The 10,722-nt window shown below is 48.3% G+C and overlaps 1 pseudogene; it reads right to left on the minus strand.

Annotated features, from left to right (window-relative positions):
- Positions 1–4,420: 4,420 nt before the first annotated feature.
- LOC142582132 (mitochondrial-processing peptidase subunit beta-like) lies at positions 4,421–10,097 on the minus strand (annotated as a pseudogene).
- Between the last annotated feature and the right edge of the window lie 625 nt (positions 10,098–10,722).

The following is a 10,722-nucleotide window of genomic DNA, read 5'->3' on the forward strand; positions in this document are numbered from 1 at the left end:
AATACTTGGTTCAGCTCGTCACTGCGCAAACTACGAAACAAAAATAAATGGTTTCATGCAGCTGCCAAACGTTCACCCATCCAATATCCCCGGGAAAAGTACAGGACATGCCTGAAAGAATATGCTTCATCTATGTGCAAAGACAAGTACTACTCGTGTGACCTTCCCTACCTTGTACACTCAAGCCCAAGAAAGTTTTGGAAATCCACATCCTTTAATAATGCTTCGCAACAAATGTGTCTTCTCAATGATAACAACGTTCCCTTAATGGTTGCGCAGCGCTCATCTGAGTTTAAGAAATATTTTTCATCAGTATTTGCACAGGAAAATCACCCGCCGTGGTTGCTCAGTGGCTATGGTGTTGGGCTGCTGAGCAGGAGGTCACGGGATCGAATCCCGGCCAAGGCGGCCGCATATCGATGGGGGCGAAATGAAAAAAAAACCCGTGTACATAAATTTAGGCACTCGTTAAAGAACCCGAGGTGGTCGAAGTTTCCGGAGTCCTCCACTACGGCGTGCCTCATAATCAGAAAGTGGTTTCGGCACCTAAAACCCCATAATTAAAGAAGATATTACTCAGGAAGATCATCTAACCGGGCACGGTTAGATGATCTTTTTATATTTAAACAGCTATGCACATCGCTGGAGAATATTCTTTTAGGCATCTAACCGTACCCGTAGTCCCGGAACAGTAATATCCTTATATAGAACACAACAGTCAGTGTTGAAGGCCATTGTATGTCTTGTACTCTCGAACTATCTACGTCTGCTGGTATAGAAAATCTGAACACTAAAATATTTAAGAAAATACCCAACTCTTACCTAGTAAAATTTTGTTTTCCACATTTAGGCAATTATTTTTGACCGGCCGATTACCTAAAGACTGGAAGGTGGCTAAAGTAACTCCAGCATTCAAAGCCGGAAATGGTAAGGTACCAGATAACTACCGCCCCATTAGGAGCATGTAAGGTTCTGTGAATAAATAAAGGACAGGCTATTGCACGGAACCGAAGAGCCGTCCGGAGTGCACCAGGTTTCTGCGGCGTCTTCAGTGATAACCGTTCAACGATTTGAAGCGCGAAGGCGGTGCAGTATGGCTGCAGTACGCGAATGGCGATGAACTCGCTCAACTTTGTCCGCATCTCAATCAAGAAATTTCAAAATGGCAGCCCACTAGGGAGCTCTCTTGTTAGAAAACTAGCCTTGGCCAAAGAGATTTAGGATTTAGATGTTGACGTGGTATTATTTAAATATTGCCGCCATAATAGCCAGAATTATTTGATAAATATGAAGTGAGACCGACATGTGAACCTAAGATTATGTTTTCTTCGCTGGCTATATGGGGATTCCCTTTTCTAATCTTTTTTTATCCTTTTCTCTTTCTCACCTCTCGCATCCACTTGCCCCTCCCCCAGTACAGAGTAGCCAACCGGAGATAATCTCTGGTTAACCTCCCTGCCTTTCCTTTGCCTTTCTCTCTCTATATATAAATATAGGGCTGAAGCGCATAACAATGCTTTAACCTCTACGGTGCTGCATAGAAGTACGCAGGCAAAATATAGGAAACTATACTGTTCACAAATCCCATGTCTAGATGTGGGAAAATTTGCTGGCGCGCGATTGCCGCTTCAAGCTTGAGCAGAATCGTCGCTTTCGCTTTGCCGCCGTCGCAGTCAGCGCCCAAGCAACGGTTATTTCCCGCTTCACTGGCCCGGATTAAAAGACCGTCTTGAGAAGAGCTTCTGAGCAGATCGCTTTCCGCGCTGCAAGCGTTGTGGTGCTTGATTCGTCGAGTGTTCCTCGGTACACCGGACAAAAGACGCAGTTTTGGAAGTTCCGGAAAGCAATTTACGATCTCCGATTACTTAGGATAAACTAAAAAGCAAATTACTACTCCTAAGCTAATATAAGCAATTCGCTCACAGGCTTTTGTAAAAGAATCACCCAATGCTAACAGTCACTAAAATATCAAGTTTAAGCACCATCCTCTTTGTGGAAGCAAAGTGATAAAATCTTAGAGAAAAATGAGATGGGTGTCAGTGTGTAACGGAGAAAAAATCAGTGTGCGAAAGGTTTAGGTACCGCAGTGTATATTAAACAGAATAATTACAGATGAATAACATTTGTCCCCAGTTGGCTTCAAGCAGTCGCTTTATTTCTTATTTTGTCTTTCTTGACGTCCGAAGTTGGACCGTAAATTTGGTATTCTGTTTCAAACAGTTTAAGTTCGTCGATGCACCGAAGTTTTCCAACAGAGGCACGTGCGTGGAAGCCAGAGGGCTAATGCACGGGCGATGCCATGAAATTCAATAAAGCGAACGACGCACACATTGTGACTGCGAAGCCGAAATGCAAGAACGCAACGAACCGTCGCCCATTTCTTTTTTCTTTTCTAGTTTTTTTTTAGGTGTGAAGCGTAGACATCTATGTAGCGAACGCCTAGTGCGCCGCTGCGTCCTTGCCGCTGAGCGGCGAGTGGTCGGAGGCTTTCTGAGCGGCCAGGTCACGTTGGCAGTCTCGTTTAATGCGATGAACTGTAGGCTCAACATAGCAGCAGCAGACGCGACCTCCCTGCATCAGTCCGATCCCCGGACCAACCTAACGTCGCCCTCTCTGCTAAGCAGCCTCGCTCAGGGATCTATTCTGACAGCCAGGCTTAGACGGATGTTTGCTGTTTGTCGCACGTCGTCGTACTTGTTTCCAAAGCCTCCACCCGTGAGAGTGAGCTCCCGTCTGGCACGAGACGGCCAGCAGACTATTGTGGTTTCGCAACGACGAGGTACCGGCGCTAAATGAGCGCGAGATGTCACATTGGTTGGCCCGGGAATTGTTATTACCCTAAAAGGGTCTGAGAAGCGAGAACATCCCGAAGCAAATGGGTTTCTGTCTATTTGGCTGTCCGTTAAAATGTTTGCCTCGCAAGCGCTTGCCGGCTGACATCGCGCGGAATGGAGACCCCGTGTGCCAACTTGCGTAACAGTTGCCGAGCAATAGAAGGAGATCGTGGTGGAATGGTTTCGGTGTACTCCTCGTCCATGCTTCAAGGGTACAAAATAGCTGAAGAAAAAAAGAAGAGGTAGGCACAAACGATGACGAGCTTAATAGCTCTTAGATCTGGTGATATCGCTTTTTCTTCTTGGAATATCGCGCGGAATATCAATGAAGCAGCAATGGTGACATACGGGAGACATGAAGACACCCGGAAGCTGTCCACACAACTCCTACATGATCAGATTTTAATAGCAAGCATGCATAAATGGATCAAATTTACCAGAAGTCGATGGAAGATTACTTGGACGAGTGTTACGTTTTATGGCCAACCGTAGTTAGCTCTTTAAAAACTGATGTCAAGAAGCGTACGCATTCGGGCTACTTGGTTCATGATTAAGAGCAGTAAACAGCGCTAAACAACAGGACAAGGAGAGGGGCACAGACAACAGCGCTGTTGTCCGTTTCCCCCTCCTTGTACTGTTGTTTAGCGCTGTTTACTGCTTGTAAGGATGTCAAGTACTTTAATTATGAAAGTTACGGAGGATTGTCAACTGGAACTGTCAAGGGACAGAGTGACAACCTACTTTTAAAGCGCAAATATATTTATGACTATCAGCATTTTCCGTGGAGCGGATTCATGAAGTCTGCAAATAATTGTGGTTCGATTAAAGGGCGATTCCGGCGATTTGTTCACCGTGAGAAAGTAATAGGATTCTTTGTTTCCCGAGACCCCGCTGCCGAGCGAACCTCGTGTGGCGTGACGAGCGGCACACCAGCGGTGAAGGCGCGCAAGGCACTCCAGTCCCGCCAGCGCGAAGAACGAAAGCGGTGTCGAACAGACGCTCGGCTGATTTGTGAGCGCGCGCAGGACCAGTGGTTGGCAATGTCTTCGGGTGTCAGGTGCCCCAGTTTTTCGGAGCTGTCAAACAATGACAGCTGCGATTCCGACATAATCAATAATCATGAATTTATATTCTACTCGCAACCGCAGGAGTCGGCGCCCTGCGCAGCTCATCGTGCCGCAACATGAAGACATAGGGTGGCCCTATAGCCACTGATTTTATATGTGCTGCGCGCTATTTTAGGTGTATTACACCTTCTCAAGGAAGCGTTTCGCATGCTCCCTTTAAGATGTCATGAAGTGCTGCTTTCCGCATATGTATTTTGATTTAGGAGCAAGCACACAATTTCCCCGGAAAAACGCGTCGCTGAGTATCCAAAACACTGCCCTCTAATATAGGGGGCACACAAAGATCAGTGGTTTGAAACGCTGATCTCTGCTATCGACCGGTGCATTTGTTTACATCGGCGTGATAGAGCGACTACTCTTCGTTCGCTTGAAACTGTGGGCTCAGTGGCTTCTGAGACAGTGGCCAGCTGAGCCTCTCATAGACGACACAGGATGCAAGAGCCATTCAAGAGACAATTTTTACTGCCCTAAGCCAGGCCAACTGGACTGCGTCCTGGTCGCCGCTCCTCGCACTGCGGCGCCAGGCTGGTTGCGCGTGGAAAGGGCGCACGAGCCATGCCGAGATGGCAATGATGATGGCACAGAGGTGTAGCCATGCAGCCGCTGTCCCCATACCGCCCCCTCCCCTGCAGAGCACGGATCCATGTCGAGGTCGAGGAGGTCCTCTATGGATGCTTGGGGCTTAGGTGGAGCAAGTGCCTCCGCACCCAACGGATGCTCCTGCGCAGCAGTAAAGGCCTCCTCTCGAAGAAGGTGCGGTCGCAAGGGCCGGAGGAGAGCAGTGGCGGCACCGCGGTGCCTGGAACCGGCGGCTAAAGGCTAGGATTGCAAAGCGCAGCGGCGGCGAGCCTGGCCCAGTGGAGAGATCCGTGGAGAACCTGGCCCAGTGGAGATGATGAGCGCGCCTGGATATTTCCGGAACGCGGCATAAGGGGCAGAGCATGCGTACTTCCTCTGTCGGGTAGACTGGAGGCTGCTCGGAGGGATATCTCTCTGTCAGAAAAATGCCCTGGAATGGCTCGGGAACCAGCTCTGGCGAGTCCTCGATGAGCGGCCGTGGCTGGCCAATCGTGATGCGCTATTGAGGTGCGCAATCGAAATGGGCTAACCAATCGAGATGCTACGGAGGCCGAAAAACCTTTACCCTAGTTGCTCAAATGATGCGTACGACGTAATACTAGGTCACCTGGTTTGTACTGAACGTCACAGCAGTGGGAGTTATATTGGCATGTTTGCTCGAGCCGAGCATTATGCAATTGCTCACGAGCAGCAGTGATAGCGGTTGTAAGCCGCTTACGTCCTGCATTCACGAAATTGTGGTTTTCGGGACAGGTCGAACGTGTCGGTACCAGGTTATGGGTTGATGGAAATTAATTTTCGCTGCCAAAGTTCAGATATTCAGGAGTAAAACCCGCGTCGCCAATGCCATTTCGGAGAGCTTAGCATCTTATTCCGTATGATCGGTGGAATGTGCCATAAGCACTGACTGCAAGTTTCTGTTGACGCGTTCCGTCAAGTTAGCCTGTGGATCATATGGCGTCTTTTTTGTGTGTGTGTGATGGCGAAGGCCGAACCCGTCTTCACGAATGTATGACTCGGGAAGTAAGTGGCGTTGTCGGTTATCAGTTGTGGTGGGGAACCAAAACGCGAGAAGACGTCCAGGAGACAGTGCCAAATGTGCCGTGAAGTAAGTTCACACACTGGGTATAAGTCAGGCCACACCGGAAAGTGGTTGGAAACCACCAATCAATAGCGGCTCACCTCTGAAGTACAGGGGAAATGGCCCTTTGCGTCACACGCGATCATTTGCCAGGGTTTTTTAAGAACTGGCTGCATCAAGCTCGGTGGCAGACCACAACGTGGTTTTCATCATCATCATCATCATCATCATCATCATCATCATCATCATCATCATCATCATCATCATCATCATCATCAGCCTGGTTAAGCCCACTGCAGGGCAAAGGCCTCTCCCATACTTCTCCAACAACCCCGGTCATGTACTAATTGTGGCCATGCCGTCCCTGCAAACTTCTTAATCTCATCCGCCCACCTAACTTTCTGCCGCCCCCTGCTACGCTTCCCTTCCCTTGGGATCCAGTCCGTAACCCTTAATGACCATCGGTTATCTTCCCTCCTCATTACATGTCCTGCCCATGCCCATTTCTTTTTCTTGATTTCAACTAAGATGTCATTAACTCGCGTTTGTTCCCTCACCCAATCTGCTCTTTTCTTATCCCTTAACGTTACACCTATCATTCTTCTTTCCATAGCTCGTTGTGTCGTGCTCAATTTGAGTAGAACCCTTTTCGTAAGCCTCCAGGTTTCTGCCCCGTAGGTGAGTACTGGTAAGACACAGCTATTATATACTTTTCTCTTGAGGGATAACGGCAACCTGCTGTTCATGATTTGGGAATGCCTGCCAAACGCACTCCAGCCCATTCTTATTGTTCTGATTATTTCCGTGTCATGATCCGGATCCGCCGCCACTACCTGCCCTAAGTAGATGTATTCCCTTACGACTTCCAGTGCCTCGCTGCCTATTGTAAATTGCTGTTCTCTCCCGAGACTGTTAAGCATTACTTTAGTTTTCTGCATATTAATTTTTAGACCCACTCTTCTGCTTTGCCTCTCCAGGTCAGTGAGCATGCTTTGCAATTGGTCCCCTGAGTTACTAAGCAAGGCAATATCATCAGCGAATCGCAAGTTACTAAGGTATTCTCCATTAACTTTTATCCCCAATTCTTCCCAATCCAGGTCTCTGAATACTTCCTGTAAACACGCTGTGAATATCATTGGAGATATCGTATCTCCCTGCCTGACGCCTTTCTTTATTGGGATTTTGTTGCTTGCTTTATGGAGGACTACGGTGGCTGTGGAGCCGCTATATATATCTTCCAGTATTTTTACATATGGCTCATCTACACCCTGATTCCGTAATGCCTCCATGACTGCTGAGGTTTCGACTGAATCAAACGCTTTCTCGTAATCAATGAAAGCTATATATAAGGGTTGGTTATATTCTGCACATTTCTCTATCACTTGATTGATAGTGTGAATATGGTCTATTGTTGAGTAGCCTTTACGGAATCCTGCCTGGTCCTTTGGTTGACAGAAGTCTAAGGTGTTCCTGATTCTATTTGCAATTACCTTAGTAAATACTTTGTAGGCAACGGACAGTAAGCTGATTGGTCTATAATTTTTCAAGTCTTTGGCGTCCCCTTTCTTATGGATTAGGATTATGTTAGCGTTCTTCCAAGATTCCGGTACGCTCGAGGTCATGAGGCATTGCGTATACAGGGTGGCCAGTTTCTCTAGAACAATCTGTCCACCATCCTTCAACAAATCTGCTGTTATCTGATCCTCCCCAGCTGCCTTCCCCCTTTGCATATCTCCTAAGGCTTTCTTTACTTCTTCCGGCGTTACCTTCGGGATTTCGAATTCCTCTAGACTATTTTCTCTTCCATTATCGTCGTGGGTGCCACTGGTACTGTATAAATCTCTGTAGAACTCCTCAGCCACTTGAAATATCTCATCCATATTATTAATGATATTGCCGGCTTTGTCTCTTCACGCACACATCTGATTCTTGCCAATTCCTAGTTTCTTCTTCACTGTTTTTAGGCTTCCTCCGCTCCTGAGAGCATGTTCAATTCTATCCATATTATACTTCCTTATGTCAGCTGTCTTACGCTTGTTGATTAACTTCGAAAGTTCTGCCAGTTCTATTCTAGCTGTAGGGTTAGATGCTTTCATACATTGGCGTTTCTTGATCAGATCTTTCGTCTCCTGCGATAGTTTGCTGGTATCCTGCCTAACGGAGTTACCACCGACTTCCATTGCACACTCCTTAATGATGCCCACAAGATTGTCGTTCATTGCTTCAACACTAAGGTCCTCTTCCTGAGTTAAAGCTGAATACCTGTTCTGTAGCTTGATCTGGAATTCCTCTATTTTCCCTCTTACCGCTAACTCATTGATCGGCTTCTTATGTACCAGTTTCTTCCGTTCCCTCCTCAGGTCTAGGCTAATTCGAGTTCTTACCATCCTGTGGTCACTGCAGCGCACCTTGCCGAGCACGTCCACATCTTTTATGATGCCAGGGTTAGCGCAGAGTATGAAGTCTATTTCATTTCTAGTCTCGCCATTCGGGCTCCTCCACGTCCACTTTCGGCTATCCCGCTTGCGGAAGAAGGTATTCATTATCCTCATATTATTCTTTTCCGCAAACTCTACTAATAACTCTCCCCTGCTATTCCTAGTGCCTATGCCATATTCCCCCACTGTCTTGTCTCCAGCCTGCTTCTTGCCTACCTTGGCATTAAAGTCGCCCATTAGTATAGTGTATTTAATTTTCACTCTCCCCACCGCCGATTCCACGTCTTCATAGAAGTTTTCGACTTCCTGGTCATCATGACTGGATGTGGGGGCGTAGACCTGTACAATCTCCATCTTGTTTGGACAGGCCGCCATTGGAATATGAACCTGGCAACGTTTAACGCTAGAACGTTATCTAGTGAGGCGAGTCTAGCAGTACTATTGGAGGAATTAGAGGGAAGTAAATGGGATATAATAGAGCTCAGTGAAGTTAGGAGGCCGAAAGAAGCATATACAGTGCTAAATAGCGGGCACGTCCTGTGCTACCGGGGCTTAGCGGATAGAAGAGAACTAGGAGTCGGATTCCTTATTAATAAGAATATAGCTGGTAACATACAGGAATTCTATAGCATTAGCGAGAGGGTGGCAGGTCTTGTTGTGAAACTTAACGTGGTTTTACTCGTTGACAAATCGAACAGCTTCGTGCATAACGTAAAACGCACTGCCGCAGGTCTGGCCAAGTATCAGTCTGCTCGCACGACGGAAATGCGCTCAGGTTGGGCCCCATATTTTCCACTTTCAGCTCGAGGCCAATCTGCGACCTCTTGGATGCGCCCTTGAAGGCGATGTGCTTAAGGAAGTGGCCGATGCCATTGCCCTTGTCGCTCTCATACAGACTGCCCGCGTCGATCCAGACGGCCACTGTGCACGTTGGGTTCTCGGTGGCCATGCGGAGGTCACTGACCAGAGTGGTCACCACGGTCTGGCAAACATCCACGAGTGTCTGACTAAAGCTGCAGGCCGGCAGGTTGCACAAATGGCGATGGGGAACAGACGATTTCCTCGCCGCATTTTGCAGTAGCGGTACCTTTAAGCAGTCTCGAGGACGCTATTTTTACCCAGTGTCCTCGAGCTGAAGCAAGGGAATGCGCTGTCCATTGCAGAGCATTTGGCGGCCATTATCTTCGCAGATGGGCGTCGTGCCATTCAGCTGCAGCAGCATATTGGTCCTCAGTAGGTTTTTGGCCCTTGTAACCTCATCCTTGATGGCGCTCATGCAGATCCGCATCGATTTCCACTGAATGGCTTGCACAAAGAAATCCATCTCTTCCCGAACTTCAGAGACAAAGTGGATGCCCCTGAAGCCTGTGTCCTTGTAGCAGCTGTTGAACGACTGGAAACTATGGCAGGCAGTGTGGGTCGGACGGCTTGACACGTTGGTGCCACCGCCGTGCGACCGGTCCCAGTTGCCGACCAGCGTGTTGGCCACCATTAGGGGGGATGTTGTCTGGGTCAGCCCAGCCACAGCTTTTCACAGCGATGACCACGTGCGCGTATAGCAGGTCGTCGTCGCGCACTCGGACCTCGCTGCTTCTGACGCGGCAGGGCAGGTTGACGGGTGGCACCTTGGCATCTTAGTCAGTCTTGACCGGGCCCAAGTGTTGCTGGGCTAGGACCAGTTCGTCGTGCATCACGCCTCCAGCTCCCGCTGGAACGATGCGCGTTGCCTTGTAGTGAAAAGAGATGCAGTGAGTCAGGTCCTGCCGCTGGATGCTCTTGATCTTCTAGCTAGGTCCGAGGATGCTCAGCCTAAGGAACGTGCCCTAGTAGGCGACCGAGTGCAGGTGGTCGAAAACTACCTCTTGGAGGTTGGTCTCCACCTCCTGCATATCGTGCAGAATCACCCCGCGCTCCCGCTCAATCTCCACCTCACCAACTTTGCTGTTTTGCAAGATGCCCATGAGGATCTTCACAGCCTTGGGCATGTCCTGGAGAGGCACTTGGCATAGTAGACAGTCTGCGCGTGGTACGGGCACATGAGCCATCCCCAGACGGTGACAATGGCGGCTTAGAGGCGCAGCCATGCCACCGCCGTCCGAATAAAATATAGTACAAGCTGCCCATCTATGACATCAAATATGTCACAACAGAGCAAAAACACATAGATTTCGTGCATGTGAGCACTGTCTCCTCACTCTGAGTCGCGCTGGTATGAGCGACCGGACAGCTTCCAAAACAACGAGCAGGAGACCAAAGTACGCGTTGTTAATTCTAACTATTTATTATTCCTACTCTTTTCATGTACACAATTCACGTGTTTCATAATATAAACGTAGATTAAGAGTTTGCACATATTATCGTTCATTTAGAGATATCGTCGTGTTTTCACTGGAATACCTATGCAGTACTGACGCCGTTGGTAGCTATAGACGAGGTGGTTGTTCAAGCTGCTGTATCGAATCTAGCGGGTTCCGCTTGTTTCCAATTTCGGATGAGAGACCGAGAGTGTACCTCGGAAGCTAAATAATTGGTCAGCATGATAATACGTAAAAATACACCCATGAGCGTGTTCAAATTTACTTTAGGAGAGTGTCGGCGAATGCGACTGGCAGCCTTCGAGAACGGCAGTGTGCCGAGGTTAATAGTGCGCAGTGTCGTCCTTT

This window comes from Dermacentor variabilis, chromosome 5, assembly GCF_050947875.1.
Source record: "Dermacentor variabilis isolate Ectoservices chromosome 5, ASM5094787v1, whole genome shotgun sequence".
NCBI lineage: Eukaryota > Metazoa > Arthropoda > Arachnida > Ixodida > Ixodidae > Dermacentor > Dermacentor variabilis.